The sequence below is a fragment of the Mirounga leonina genome, unplaced genomic scaffold (assembly GCF_011800145.1).
Source record: "Mirounga leonina isolate KUSES-001 unplaced genomic scaffold, KU_Mleo_1.0 Mir_205, whole genome shotgun sequence".
In the NCBI taxonomy this organism is placed as follows: domain Eukaryota; kingdom Metazoa; phylum Chordata; class Mammalia; order Carnivora; family Phocidae; genus Mirounga; species Mirounga leonina.
The window spans coordinates 1,245,553-1,259,781 of NW_023270515.1; the positions used below are offsets into that span (position 1 = coordinate 1,245,553).

The 14,229-nt window shown below is 45.0% G+C and overlaps 1 pseudogene; it reads left to right on the plus strand.

Moving 5' to 3' along the window:
* Positions 1–167: 167 nt before the first annotated feature.
* Positions 168–1,433, plus strand: LOC118026144 (annotated as a pseudogene).
* The last annotated feature ends 12,796 nt before the right edge of the window (positions 1,434–14,229 follow it).

Here is a 14,229-nt window from a genome sequence, read left to right on the forward strand (position 1 = left end):
TAAATAAATAAATAAATAAATAAATAAATAAAAAAAATCTTTAAAAACAAAAAAACCAACCCCCCCCCCAAAAAAACCAAAAACCAATATAAGATTTAGAAAGAGGACCTTTCTGAGTTCTTGGCCATGTGGGTCAGGGCGACCTGACCTGGGGGTCCTATGCCAAGATGTTTCAAAGCCTTATTAAAAATGTTTGGGCCCTACTATACCCGAGTTTACCAGGAGATCTGGGTAGGAATGGGGTTGATGGGTTTCATGGTTTATAAAATCAGGAGTGTTGATAAAAGAAGTAAAGCTTTGAAAGCTTTGAGTCCTGTACCTGCTCATGGTCATCATTAGTTAGCTTTACTTGGAGGACACATCAGATGGCACGTCAGTCTGGCTATAAATCTCAGCAAGTTCTGTTAGATGGGAACACAGAGCATCACTGTACCCTTGTAGATGTGCAGTTTCCTTTGCGGCATGGATAAATGTACCTGTGAGAAGCAAAAAAAAAAAAAAAAAAGATTTAAAAAGAGTAAATATGTATTTTTGCATTAAATTTATTGTCTTTCCTCCCCCAACCGCATGTGCTATGGCTATGTTGGGCTTATGGTTTGGGCTATGGAAAAGATCAGGCCACATTGATAGAAAAGTGGTGTCCATCTGGTCCCATCCTTGTCTGTAGTGGTCAGATCACACCTAGAGTGGTGTATCTGTTTGTATGTGTGACATATTTTCAGAAGCACTATACAGATTGGACCAAGTCCAGAAATGGGCAATTGGAAACCATCATTTTGCAGAACTGGTTAAAAGGATGAGAAATGTTTAACTGAGGAAAAGAGAAATTTGAAGGTGAACCTGTTGTTAGAATAGTGTCCCAGATTAGTGCTGGGCCAGGAACCGACTGCATCCACATCCGCTGGGGTCATTCTCAGGAAATCTTGACGATTTCCAAGACCCAACCTAAGATCCTCTCCAGCTCCAAGAATCTATTACAAGACAAGGGAGAGGTATTTTTACAGGTGGTCATGCACATATCACCCTAGGCGGCATACTGTAGAAGAAGAATCCAGTGGGACTCAGGTAGTATAAATGTTGGAAGTAAAGTGACTCAAATAAAAAAATCAAAACCAAATGAACAACAGTGTGGTGGTTGACAGGTCTAGTGATGGGTGAATGGTCTTCTGTGTGCGCTGGAGAGCTCCCTGCCACTGAGAGGTTTAGGCAGAGAGTGGATTACTAGGATGCTATTAAAAAGGACTCCAGCTTTGGGAGGGAAGTTAATTTGGAAAAGCTTAAAGGTTTTTTCATTAATTCAACAAATATTTATTGAGTTATACTACAGGGCTAACGAGAAAGGGCAGAGCAGGAACAAGGCCCCGCCCTCTTAGAGCTCACCTTTTATGATTTAATGATTTCAACAAAGTCCAGTCTTAAAGAATGCCAAAGTAGGAGATGGAAAAACCATAGGCGAGCAATTACACAGGGAAACATGTAACTTAGAAATAAATGTATTCCCATTTATTCAGCAAAGAATTAAGTGGAAAGGAAAGAAATGGGGAAAATTGATTTTGAGTGTAAATTTAGGCTAAAGAAGTTGGCAAGTATATAAAGTGTCATTAAGTATTCTGATATATATGTGTGTGTGTGTATATATATATACATATATATATAAATTTAGTGTTGCTATATTCAAGAGAGTGAAATCCTGATGTTTTTAAAAAAAGATTTTATTTATTTATTTTTAGAGAGAGAGAGCGTGCGAGTGGGCGGAAGGACAGAGGGAGAAAGAGGGGGAGAATCTCAAGCGGATGCCTCAGATCCCGATGCAGGGCTCAATCTCACTACGCTCAGATCATGATCTGAGCTGACATCAAGAGTCAGGTGCTTGGGGCGCCTGGGTGGTTCAGTCGGTTAAGCGTCTGCCTTGGCTCAGGTCATGATCCTGGGGTCCAGGGATTGAACCCTGCATCAGGCATCCTGCTCAGTGGAGAGTCTGCTTCTCTCTCTGCCCCTCACCCCACTTGTACTCTTTCTCTCTCGCTCTCTCTTTCTCTCAAATAAATAAATAAAAATAAAAAAAGAGTCCGGTGCTTAACCGACTGCACCACCCAGGCGCCCCAATCCGATGCTTAATTAGCCCTCAGACGGAAGAGAAGAGCAGACAGGAGAGACGGTGATCCCAGAAGGGAGCACGTGGATGTACTTTCTTTTACTCATTGGTCTTGCTAAGGGGTTTCTGCAGGCAGTTAAGTTTTTAGAAAAGGTCACGGTCTCAATAATGTTTTTCTGCTTTCTTCAAGCCATCAGTCAGAAGAAATTTAAATTCAAATGTTCTCTTGCTTTCAATGATTAGCTTAGCATTATTCTAAGAACAATACATTCACATTCTATGATTTACATAAGTAATTTAGGACTCTACAGAGTTTTTTGGTCTTACTTTTGAATTTAATGTTAAATTTTAAAAACTTTAAACATGCACAGGTCAAGAATGTGATCCACATACACAAAAACCCTCCTGCTATTAAAAAAAAAAGACACCCTAGAAATACTGTATTACATAAGACAAAGGTCCTTCAGAAGGGGAGGCTGGGCTTGCGAGAAATAGAGGCAGTATTCAGAGAAATACTGCTTGGGAATTTTTTAATCTCAAAGCAGGAAACAAATTCTTCCATTTAGGAAGGCCCACGAGAACTAAGCAGTAGAAATACAAATCAAGAACAGTGCTAGGAGTGAGTTGGACAGTTAGGGAGTCAGGGCCAGGGTCCCCAACAAGAAAATATGGAGTCTGGACAGCTAAAATAAAATAGCACTGACATCTCATTTTGCAGCTTAGACAGGACCAGACTAACGTTCTGCTTTGCAGCCTTTGCAGAAGTGCAAAACATCCTAAAATAAGACACTTAATCCCAAAGCATTTGTCAATATCACGGGCAAGGGGCAGTTAAGACATAAGCCCCCAGGTGTCAACAAAAACAAAGACCATCAGCACGTGGACGTTGACCTAATAGACAGATACGTGACCAAAGCCCTGATTGGCACAATTCAGCACACCCTGATTGCTTAAGATAGTTCCGCAAAAGAGCTCATAAAAACCCCTAAACTTAGAAACTCTGAGGGCAACCCTCTCGGGACCCCTCCCTCTCTGGGAGCTTTCCGCTCGGCGGGAAGCCTGCTTCTCCCTCTCCCACTCCCCCTGCTTGTATTCCTCTTGCTCAATAAACTTTGCTTTGCTGCCCATCACTCTCCGTCTGGTCCACCTCTTCATCCTTCGAAGGAGCATGACGGAGAACCGCGGGCACTAAAGAGAGAGAAATCCTGCAACAACAGTAGTCCCGTGGAAATGAACCAGCAAAACACCCCAAATGAAGATCCTAAAGGTGACCAGGGAGCGAAGTCAGGTGACCCACGAGCAAAACTGAGATGCCACTAGACTTCTCAAGGGCAGTGGCAGCAATCGAAGTCAGGAGACAGTAATGATAAGAAGATGGCAGTGTTTGCTCTCAGCGCTTGCTGTTCACTATCTCATTCAGTCTCAACACCCTCGAGGGCAGGACCAGTGTGGTTCCCCACGTGGCCAGTTTGTTCGCTGAGCTCAGGCTCTGGGAGTCCCGTGTGAGGGAGGTCCTAGAGCTAGGGATTGGCAAAGCCTGCCGGATTGCGGGGATTCTGTACACGCAGCCTGTGCTTATAAGAATTATGCTGCATAGGAGCATTGTCAAATAGCTGAGAGAAAATCCATCTAGAGTTCTACAGCTGTGGCCAGGAATCATCGAAGAGCGACTGCAAAATAAAGACGCTTTTCAGACAAGTAAAATGTAAAGTAGTAGACCTTCACTGAAAAGGACAACTAAAAGGAAAAAAAAAAAAAAAAAAGAGCCCAGACAATATAAAATAACAAAAATCAATGACAATGAGTTTGGGCTCCAAATAAAGGGAAGCTGGGGCGCCTGGGTGGCTCAGTCGTTAAGCGTCTGCCTTCGGCTCAGGTCATGGTCCCAGGATCCTGGGATCGAGCCCCACATCAGCCTGCTTCTCCCTCTTCCTCTGCTGCTCCCCTTGCTTGTGCTCTCTCGCTCTCTCTGTCAAATAAATAAATAAAATCTTGAAAAGAAGAGGAGAAGAGGGGTGCCTGGGTGGCTCAGTCGTTGGGCGTCTGCCTTCGGCTCAGGTCATGGTCCCAGGGTCCTGGGATCGAGCCCCCCATCGGGCTCCCTGCTCGGCGGGAAGCCTGCTTCTCCCTCTCCCACTCCCCCTGCTTGTGTTCCTGCTCTCGATCTCTCTCTCTCTCTCAAATAAATAAATAAAATCTAAAACAATAAAATAAAGAAAGAAAGAAAGGAAAGCTGAAGACTGGGGCAGGGGTTGGGGCTGGACCCTGGACAGGGAAGTCTTGGCATTGTGTGGGAGGCCAGGAGGGCTGATAGATTTTGGACTTAGGTCGTGTATGCCTACTCTCATCTTAAGAATAACCACTCAAAGAATAGAAAAAGAAAGCATAATTTCCAAACTCATGTGGAGAAAAAGGGAAATAGAGGAAACTTAATTTATCTAATAATTGTTTTGATATAAAATAGTCAAAATCGTATCAATCCTCTTTTCTTGGGTTTCTATTATTGGTTATGAATTTAAGTGTGACTCATGTTGACAGAAGGACACTAACTAGCCTTCACTGAGCGCCTGCTGAATGCCTGCTGATTTGCTTGTGTTGTCTGAGTCAATCTTCACAGCAAACCTATAAACAATGAGCAGGGCCCCCGAGTTACAGATACAGAAACTAAGGCTCCGAGAGTTTATGTGACTTGTTCATGATCACACAGCCTTTCCAAGGCAGGAAATGACTTTGAACATGATTGTCTGACTCCAGGCCAGGATATTTTCACTTCACTGGGGTTTCTAAACTCCCGAGGAGCAGAGAGCTTGGTAAAGAGGCTGTCTGGTCCCTAAATGTTCCCAGCGTCGTGTTATCCAAATAAAGTCTTGCTCCTACAGGTCTTCTGTCCTTCAAATACGTGGAGAGGCTGCTGTGAGACAGAAGGTAGAGATTTATGTAAAATGGACAAGGCTTTTTCATCCGTGCTTATTTTCCTAGGCAACACATACCATCACATGGCGGGGGGGGGGGGGGGGGCGGGGGAAGCAGGGTATCTTTTTTATGTAATGAAAAGAAAAGCAAGCAGTCCTTTTACTAAATATGTGGGAATCCCTCAACTTGGCTTTTCACCCGAGACCCTCAAAGACTGTCGGGGTGCCCTCCGCGGCGGGCCTGGACCCGCTCTCAGCAGTGCAGAGATTCCTGCCTTCCTGTAGGAAATCAAGTGCTTTGCCCCCCGCACCCGCTGCCCCTCCGCCCCTCCGCCACCCTGCCCCGCCCCCCGCCTTTCTTTAAATAGGCTCCATGCCCAGCCCAGAACCCCTTACGGGGCTAGAACTCACCACCCTGAGATCAAGACCTGAGCTGAAATCAGGAGCTGGATGCTCGACCGACTGAACCCCCCAGGTGCCCCCACCCCTTTTGGTTCTAACTCTGTAAGCCATGCTGAGCTTCATCAGATTTTAGTCAGCAATAAAGGGTTTACAGAGATCTTTACTTGGGTTTTAGCACCCGTTGCTCAGACTCTCAGCTCACCCTACACTCATTTGTTGGCTCACTCATTCACTCATTCATTTGGCCCTTGCTGAGGGCCATTGTGTGCCAGGCCCCGTTCCCACTGAAACCACACACAACCCTTACGTCTGAGAGCATTTCAGTGGCTTACCCAAGGTTATGAGCTTGTATATGGAAGGGCCTTGCCTTTAGATTCATTTTATAGGGTTCTCCCATTCTATTAGTACCTATTTCTACTTCATCTCCTTTCTCAACTTGGCAAATATTTATCTAAATTGAGGCCTGTTCCATACTTCCTGTACTTTATCAAAGGACTGGGGTAATCTGCCTTTCTGTATCTTTTTTTTTTTCTAGACCCAATCTGACCTGCTACGTTTCTGGCTGAGCCCTGCTGGGGACTAAGTCAGTCCAGGGAGGAGGCAGATGGGGTTCCCAGACAAAGCAGGGGGTCAGAGGGGGAGGAGAGTTTGGGCTGGCTTCTCGCCCAGGCAGGGTCACAGCCATGGGAACATCATCAAGGGCAGAGGCTGGTGCCAGATCTAGAGGGAAAGGAAGCTCAGCCGCTGGGCAACCTGAAGGCCTATTTCTGAGGGAAGCAGACTGGATGAAGCGATGGAGCCTGGAGGCTGTCCAGGGGGCCATGGGATCTGAGTGGAAATGGGCTCCGGTGTCCTAGTTTTGCCAGCTGGCTCCTGGGTTATACCTGTGGTCTCAGTGTCCTGCCTGCCTGAGCATGTGTGCTCTTTCATATGGAGTTGAGCTTGAGAGATGACCAGCAATAAGCTGTCCCTTTCTACCTGAACCTTCTTTCAATGACAAATACAAATGCAACTGGGCAGGTGGGCCTAGGGGCCATGACCCATCTCTTGGGAGGACCTGGCAGAGGTGTTTGGCCCCTGCAGCCCTTGCTGGTCAGTTAGTATACCAGCCAGTTGGCTAAGGCCTGTGTACAGATGCATGGGGCCCCTAGGCCACAGCTATGGGGTCCCTGGGAAAGTGGGATATTTTAAGTTGGGTCTACATGAGTGTAATATTTTCTCTCTTCTGTGAGAGTTAAATGGGAAAATGTACATGTCACAGAATAAAAAAAAACCAAAAACTGAAATCATTACAAAACAGATAGGAAGGGATGAACCCATGAGTGCATACCTGGTCGGTCAAAAGAAGACGCATTGGGTACTGGTCAGTGTGGATAATTCCTAGACAAGGGATGCTGTAAGTGGAGACAAATCCTTCTCAACCCTCTGAGGGCCCTCCCACTTCCCAAGATGATGGGCTGACCACAGAAAGGAAGGCAAATCATCACACTTCGGGTCTACACTACCATCTTGGTTTCAGTTTGTCACAGAAGTTAGAAGTAGAAATTTCATCACTAAATAACTGGGTGATGGGCATTAAGGAGGGCATGTGATGTGATGAGCACTGGGTGTTATACACATGATTCCATGAGTCATGGAACACTACATCAAAAACTAATGATGTATTATATGTTGACTAATTGAATTTAAATAAATTAAAAAAAGGAAAAAATAAATAATGGTGAACAAATTAAGTATAAACCATACCTGTTTACATGTATCATAATAATTAATAACATCAGAATGAAAGAAAATATTTTCCTTTAAGGCATAATATATATACATTTTTAAAGATATTATTGTCAATAATTACCTTAAAGTAGGAACATATTACAGCCAGTGGAGATGGGCTTTATTTTTTTTTTAATTAAAAAAATTTTAAAGTAATCTCTACACCCAACATGGGGTACGAACTCACAACCCCGAGATCAAAAGTTGCATGCTCCACCAACTGAATCAGCCAGGCGCCCTGTGATGGGCTTTATCTTAAAACATAAAGTGTATTATGATTATCCTCAGTTGAAACAAATGTAGAAACAAATCTTTCTTAAGACAAATCAATTGGTAGAGAGTTAACACATCAGATTTTATACCTGAACATGAGTATCCTTTTTCTCAACCTGAAAAGTATATAATTACCTGAAAAGTATATAATCACTAAGACATTGCTATATTAGCAATAGATTACTTCTATAAAATTAAGCTAGGAAGACTAAGTTTCTCTTTTAGTTATTATTATTATTTTTAGTGTTCTGGGTTTGATAAACAAAGGAGCTCTCATGATAGTTTTGACTTAATTAAAATCTAGAGAATGCCAAACAAACCAATTATTTTTGCTTTTCCTCCTTTTATAAGGCAAAGGAACCAATATTCATGTTTACCTCATGGCTGTCCAGGAAACTGCAGAGATATTTTAGGTGTGAAAGACATCTTAACAGCTTCATGATTCTAAATTTAGGGACTGAATTTAGGAAAACAATATTCAAGTGACTTGTCAAAAGAGATTGGCTGCAGAACAAGAAATATGTCATCTTAGCATCTTTATTAGTAAGGCTAAAAATACAGCATTTAGAATGAACGTGATGAAAGCTAACATAACCATAATTACGAATATTAATCCTCACCAAGGAAGAATCTCCATGACTGCATCTAAAGTGACCTGACACCCACTTCTGACACCGCCAATATGGAGTAAGCTTTTCTCTATCTCAGATTATACAAATTACACAGCAATCTACCACTATAGCTTTTCTCTATCACAGATTACAGCTCAAAACTTTGGACAAAACATACATAGAAATTACCCAAGGACTCTGAAAAGTAAAAATAGCAGACAGATTAAGGAGAGGTGTCAAAGCTTGAAGTGGAGACCCATATGGGGTGAATTTTCTGGATTTTTTTTCTTTCATTTTTTAATCTTTTAGCTCTGACCTGGGGGTTGTCCTGGTTGTGGAACTATGTAGTGGGTGTGGGCAGCAAAAACGAAGAGAAGCCCATGTTTCTGGCCAGAGTGCCTGGAGAAGCAGCTTCTGAAAATCTAAAAGGGTGAGATGAACTCCCTCAACCTCTTCTTCCTTGACCATGTCCCGGGTTGTTGCCTCACTGTGGACCCCATCTTTCTGGAAGGCACACGTACCTGGAAAAAGGAGCCCCTGCCTTCCAAAAAGCTACTTTTCTTCTCCCCTTTCTTTTACTGCTTTGCCCTGGGCAGAGCCCAGTTGTGTCAGAGCAGGCTGCTGACACTCTTCCAGAAGTTTCCTTCTCTGGATAGGAATACAGGAAAGGGAGCATCCAGGAGCTGGAGAATGTAGAGGCAATTCTGATTTTGAAAACTGAATCAATATGGAAGCCACTGCTTCCATAGAGGATGAAACGAAAGTCGTGGTCTGAACTTAACTGGGTTGGTTGACTTCTAAGATAATAACAGTAATAAAAAAAATCAACATTCTCCGGAAGATTTTAACACGACCCAGAATCTCACAACACAATATTTAAATTGTCCAGAATATAATGCATATTAACCTACAAAGAACTGAAAAATGTGACTGATCCTCAAGGGAAAACACAGTCAAGAGATAGCAACCCCAAGATTTACCAAAATGTCAGAATGATCTCACACACTAAAGCAGCTATTATAACCCTACTCCATGAAATAGTCTTGAAGTGAGTGGAAAGCTAGAACTTCTCAGCAGAGAAATACAGAGTAGACAAGGTAACATGGAAAGCTGAGAAGTGAAAAATGCAACTCTCTGAATTAAAAACAAAACAAAACAAAACAATATTGCTGGACAGACCCAATGGTGGAATGGAGCTGACGGCTGCCACAGGAAAGAATGAGGGAACTTGAAAACTTGAAGAGAGACACAAATAGGGACCCCAGACTTCTCAGATTTGGTAAGACATAACTGGATAGAGTCAAGACACTCAGCAAAACCCAAACTGGATGAAAATAAAGAAAAGCATATCCAGACATGGAAAAACAAAATTGCTAAAAACACAAGAAAAAGAAGAAACCTTGAAAGCATCCACAGAGAAAGGAAACTTTGCATACAGGGGAACAAGGATTCAGATGACTATGGCGTTCTTATCTGAAACCCTGGAGGCCGGAAGGCAGTGGGTACAAGGCTGGCTCAGCCGGGCCCTGAGCCTGGGTGGGGAGCCCTGAGGCCAAGAGTGGCTGGTAACCCGAGACCCGGGGGTACACGCGACAGGCCAAACCAGGAGCTGCACAGAAGAGTCGGGACCCCAGTGCCAGAGAGAAGGCTGGAAGGGATTGCTGTCCAGAGGGTTCAGAGGGAGGATGGAAGCCTGGGCATGTGGACAGCAAACAAAATGGGATGGAAGATTCTGGAACCTCCCAATGGGGGAGGGGAGCTGAGGTCTCCTGACTGATGGCCCAGAGGGCTGCCTCTGCATGCAGTTTGCTTTGCTGGCCAGGAGGTGAGACAACCTGGTTTGGAAACTGGGTTTGGTGGGGGGTCCCTCGGGCTACTTCCTTCCTGACTCATCATGCTCTTGGGAATCGTGACCTGCCCACTTCACTCCCTTGTCACATTGTGAGCCCTCCATGGGGTGGGACCACTTCCTGAAGGACGCACCAGGATGCACCATTTGTTTCTATCTCAGTGTCTAGCACTGTGCCTGACATACAATAACTCCCCGTAGATCCGTGTTGAACAAAGGAAACAATAAAAAAATAGAGTTTGCAACCACCACTTGCTGTTGTACAATTTTTATTCATAACGCACAGTAGGTCTGGGGCAAGGCCTGGCTGAGATGGCAAAGGCAGGAGGAAGTCGTAGCAGGGATTTTAACACTCGATGTGGATTCTACAGGGCCAGGGAACTCGAGGTGGGAGCTCAGGGTGATGGCAGAGGACGCCCAATACAAACGTTCTTGGCTCCAGTGTTTTCAGGAGCCCCTGAGGCGGGTCAGATGTAAGGACTGGAAACAATGGTCCTGCCCTTCATGGTTCTGTAGAATCTATAAAGAAGAATTGGGCTGTGTAAAGTATTTTTTTTTTTTTAAGATTTTATTTATTTATTTATTTGAGACAGAGAGAATGAGAGACAGAGAGCATGAGAGGGAGGAGGGTCAGAGGGAGAAGCAGACTCCCCGCCGAGCAGGGAGCCTGATGCGGGACTCGATCCCGGGACTCCAGGATCATGACCTGAGCCGAAGGCAGTCGCTTAACCAACTGAGCCACCCAGGCGCCCGGGCTGTGTAAAGTATTAAGCAACAATTTTTTTTTTTTTTAAAGATTTTATTTATTTGAGAGAGAGAGAATGAGAGAGAGCACATGAGAGGGGTTAGGGTCAGAGGGAGAAGCAGACTCCCTGCTGAGCAGGGAGCCCGATGCGGGACTCGATCCCGGGACTCCAGGATCATCACCTGAGCTGAGGGCAGTCACTTAACCAACTGAGCCACCCAGGCACCCACAATTTCTTTTACTGATGGGGAAATCTCACCAATTTTAAAAAGTTATCATTATCATGAAAAATACAGATGTAGTGAAATTTATAGGGCTTCATTTAGGCATTGAACACTTAAACAATTTTCTAACACTATAAAATAAGATGAGTGTTGTGTCTTTTTTATGAGCTCTTTTCTGAGATTAAAACTGTTGATGTGGGCGCCTGGGTGGCTCAGATGGTTAAGCGTCTGCCTTCGGCTCAGGTCATGATCTCAGGGTCCTGGGATCGAGTCCCGCATCGGGTTCCCTGCTCAGTGCAGAGCCTGCTTCTCCCTCTCCCTCTGCCACTCCCTCTGCTTGTGCTCTTCTGTCTATCTCTCTGTCAAATAAATAAATAAAATCTTAAAAAAAAAAAACTGTTGATGTGGAAAATACCAGCTACCATCCACCTGAGACCGGGGTGAATGACTTGAACCTCTGCCCATGATAGACGCCTGTGCCTACTGCAGAGTTTTGCCCTCCCTTCATTTAAATACATAAAACTGTTTCTTCAGTTTCTAAATTTATTGATTTAACACCAGTAGTTCCATTTCGTCCAGAACTTATTCACTAGCAGCATGACAATGCACTTTCTCATAGGAGGGAGTCCTTTTATGGTTGACAATAAGTCTATCAAGACGAGTCCATGAAAACGTCCTGTTTATAGTTCTGGAAGTGGAGCTCAGATTACGTAAGGGGTCCTCATTTGTTTGTATGCAGCTCCCGCCAGGATGCATTGCCGAAATATTAACTATGATGCTGTTGCTTTTGAGCAGATAAGTAAGATAATTTGCCAAAGTCCTTTCCCTGTGACCAGGGCTTGAAGTAAGTGGCAGAATGAACAAAAACACCCTCCCCCCAATAGGGAGCATGACCAAAGCCAAATGACAAAGGGAGACACAAGTTTTGTTGTCCTTCCTGGCCCCCCATCACTGGCATCCTCTCTGCTCCCCATGTCCCCAGCCCAGCGGCCCCTGGCTTTCCAGGGACATCGCCGCGGCCGACGCTGCTGTCCTCTGCGGTGCTGGGTATGGCGTCCTTACTGAAGTGCACCTGTCTTGCGTCCAGCACACAGCCTTATTCTGCAAATAATGCTCTCGTTTCCAATGCAGCTCTTCCATATTTTAGCCCGAATGGCTGACAACTGGCTGTGTCCAAGGATAAAAAGAGCTGCCACTTCTTTCTCCTCCTCCATCTGTCACACAGAGGGGCGGGCTGCTAAGGGGTCCCAGCAAGGCAGGCGGGGAGTTCCTCCGTGTCCCCCTGTGCACGATTTAACACTTCCGTGCTAACCTCCCTCGAGGTTCAGGGACATAAAACCAATGACGTGAGGTCTCTCTGTCCCCAAGTGAGGTGACGGGTATGTGAGCTGACAGATGGGACCCTCAGGGGTGCAGTGTGGTGAGGCTGCTGCAGAGGCAGGGCAGACAGGGCAGGAGGATGAAGTCACGGACTTGGAGCTGGGGAGAGAAGGTGGCATTAGATGTGGGCTTTGATAGCTAAATAGGAGTTTTCTAGGGACCCGGGGAAGGGAAAGAGTGGGCAGGAGGGTGATCAATCATGTCGGAGTGCTGTGTCACAAAGGACAGACTGTCGGTATGGTTGGTGAGAGGTGCTATGCACCTTGTGGCTGCTATTGAGGCTGGGTGAGGAGTGGGGCCAAGTTAGAAATGGTCTTTCAGTGTGGGCATGCATCTGTCCAGGAGCAGCCACAGTTTTCAAGCAAGGGCCTGATTTAGGGAGGTCTGATTCTTCTAACAGTGGAGCTCAGAGACAGACTGGTCATGGAGTGGCCATAAAACCACTAGATGGGGGGACCTAGATTGGGGTGGGAGGAGGGGCTGGACTCAGAAGATGTGCTCAGGGAGAATGGACCGGATTTTGTGACGGAGACACAAGGGAGCTCAGACTTCTGACCTGGGTGTCCGGCTGGAGGGTTAACAGTGTAGACCCAGAGAGACGGTCATGGGAGTTCTGATGGCTGGTGGGGAAGCTTATGAGCTCAGTGATGATGGCCTGCCGGATGGGTCCTTCATGGATGGAAGGATCTCAAATGCATCTGTCTGCTTTCTTTGCTTCCCACCCCTCGCCCCCTCTGCTTCCCAGCCTCTTGGGCCTTGGCAGTTGTTGGAGAGCAAAGAGACAGGGGAACTTTAGGGAGAGGCAGAGCCACAGTCCAAGCCACCCCTGCATGCCCGGGCTCCCAGGAGATGCACCCAGACGGAGGGGCACCCTGCCCACACATCTCCGTTCATGGTAGGAATTTTGGCTTGTGTTGGCATTTTCATGCCTGGGCATTCTATAAATGGGAGCCAGTTCATTGATGAGGGGCTCAGTCTCATCCAAATGGGTAGATTTGGAGCTTCCTGCTTTGTCACTCACTTTTTCTTGGACAAGGCACCTGAGAACTCCATCCTTCCTGGCTATACCCAGGGCATGAAAGAAAGGTCAGGGAGTGCTGAGAAGAGCATGTGCTCCTTGTTCTGGGAACAGAGAGATCTAGTCCCTGAAAACAAATCACATAAACAGTTGGCTTTTAAAGCACTGTTTTTTTCCCAAATGTAGAGTTATTCTCTGCTTTGTGGGCTTTGAAGAGAGTGTGGCCCAGCCCCACAAATGTCAGAGACTCAAGTTCCCACCTCACCAACAAGCTTCCTCTCCTCTGTGTTCATGAACTTCAATGTCATGTTATCAGATCAGAGCAGAAATAACAGATGTATCACATCATTATTTATTTTCTATTGATTTATTTTGCTTTATTTGTTTATTTATAATTTAAATTCAATTAGCCAACATACAGTACATCATTAGTTTCAGATGTAGTGTTCAATAATTCATCAGTTGCGTATAACACCCAGTGCTCATCACATCATGTGCCCTCCTTATTGCGCATCACCCAGTTACCCCATTCCCCCACCCACCTGCCTTTCAGCAACCCTAAAGGATCTGTATTTTAAAAACTACAGAACATTATGAAAGAAATTGAGGAAGACACAAAGAAATGGAAAAACATTCCGTACTCATGCACTGGAAGAATAAATATTGTTAAAATGTCTATGCTCCCCAGAGCAATCTAACATTCAAAGCAATCCCTATTAAACTACCATCGACATTTTTCACAAAACTGGAACAAATAATCCTAAAATTTGTATGGAGCCAGAAAAGACCCTGAACAGCCAGAGGAATGTTGAAAAAAAAAACTAAAGCTGGAGGCATCACAATTCCAGACTTCCAGCTCTATTACAAAGCTGTCATCATCAAGACAGTATGGTACTGGACCAAAACCAGACATATAGATCAATGGAACAGAAGAGAGAGCCCAGAAATGG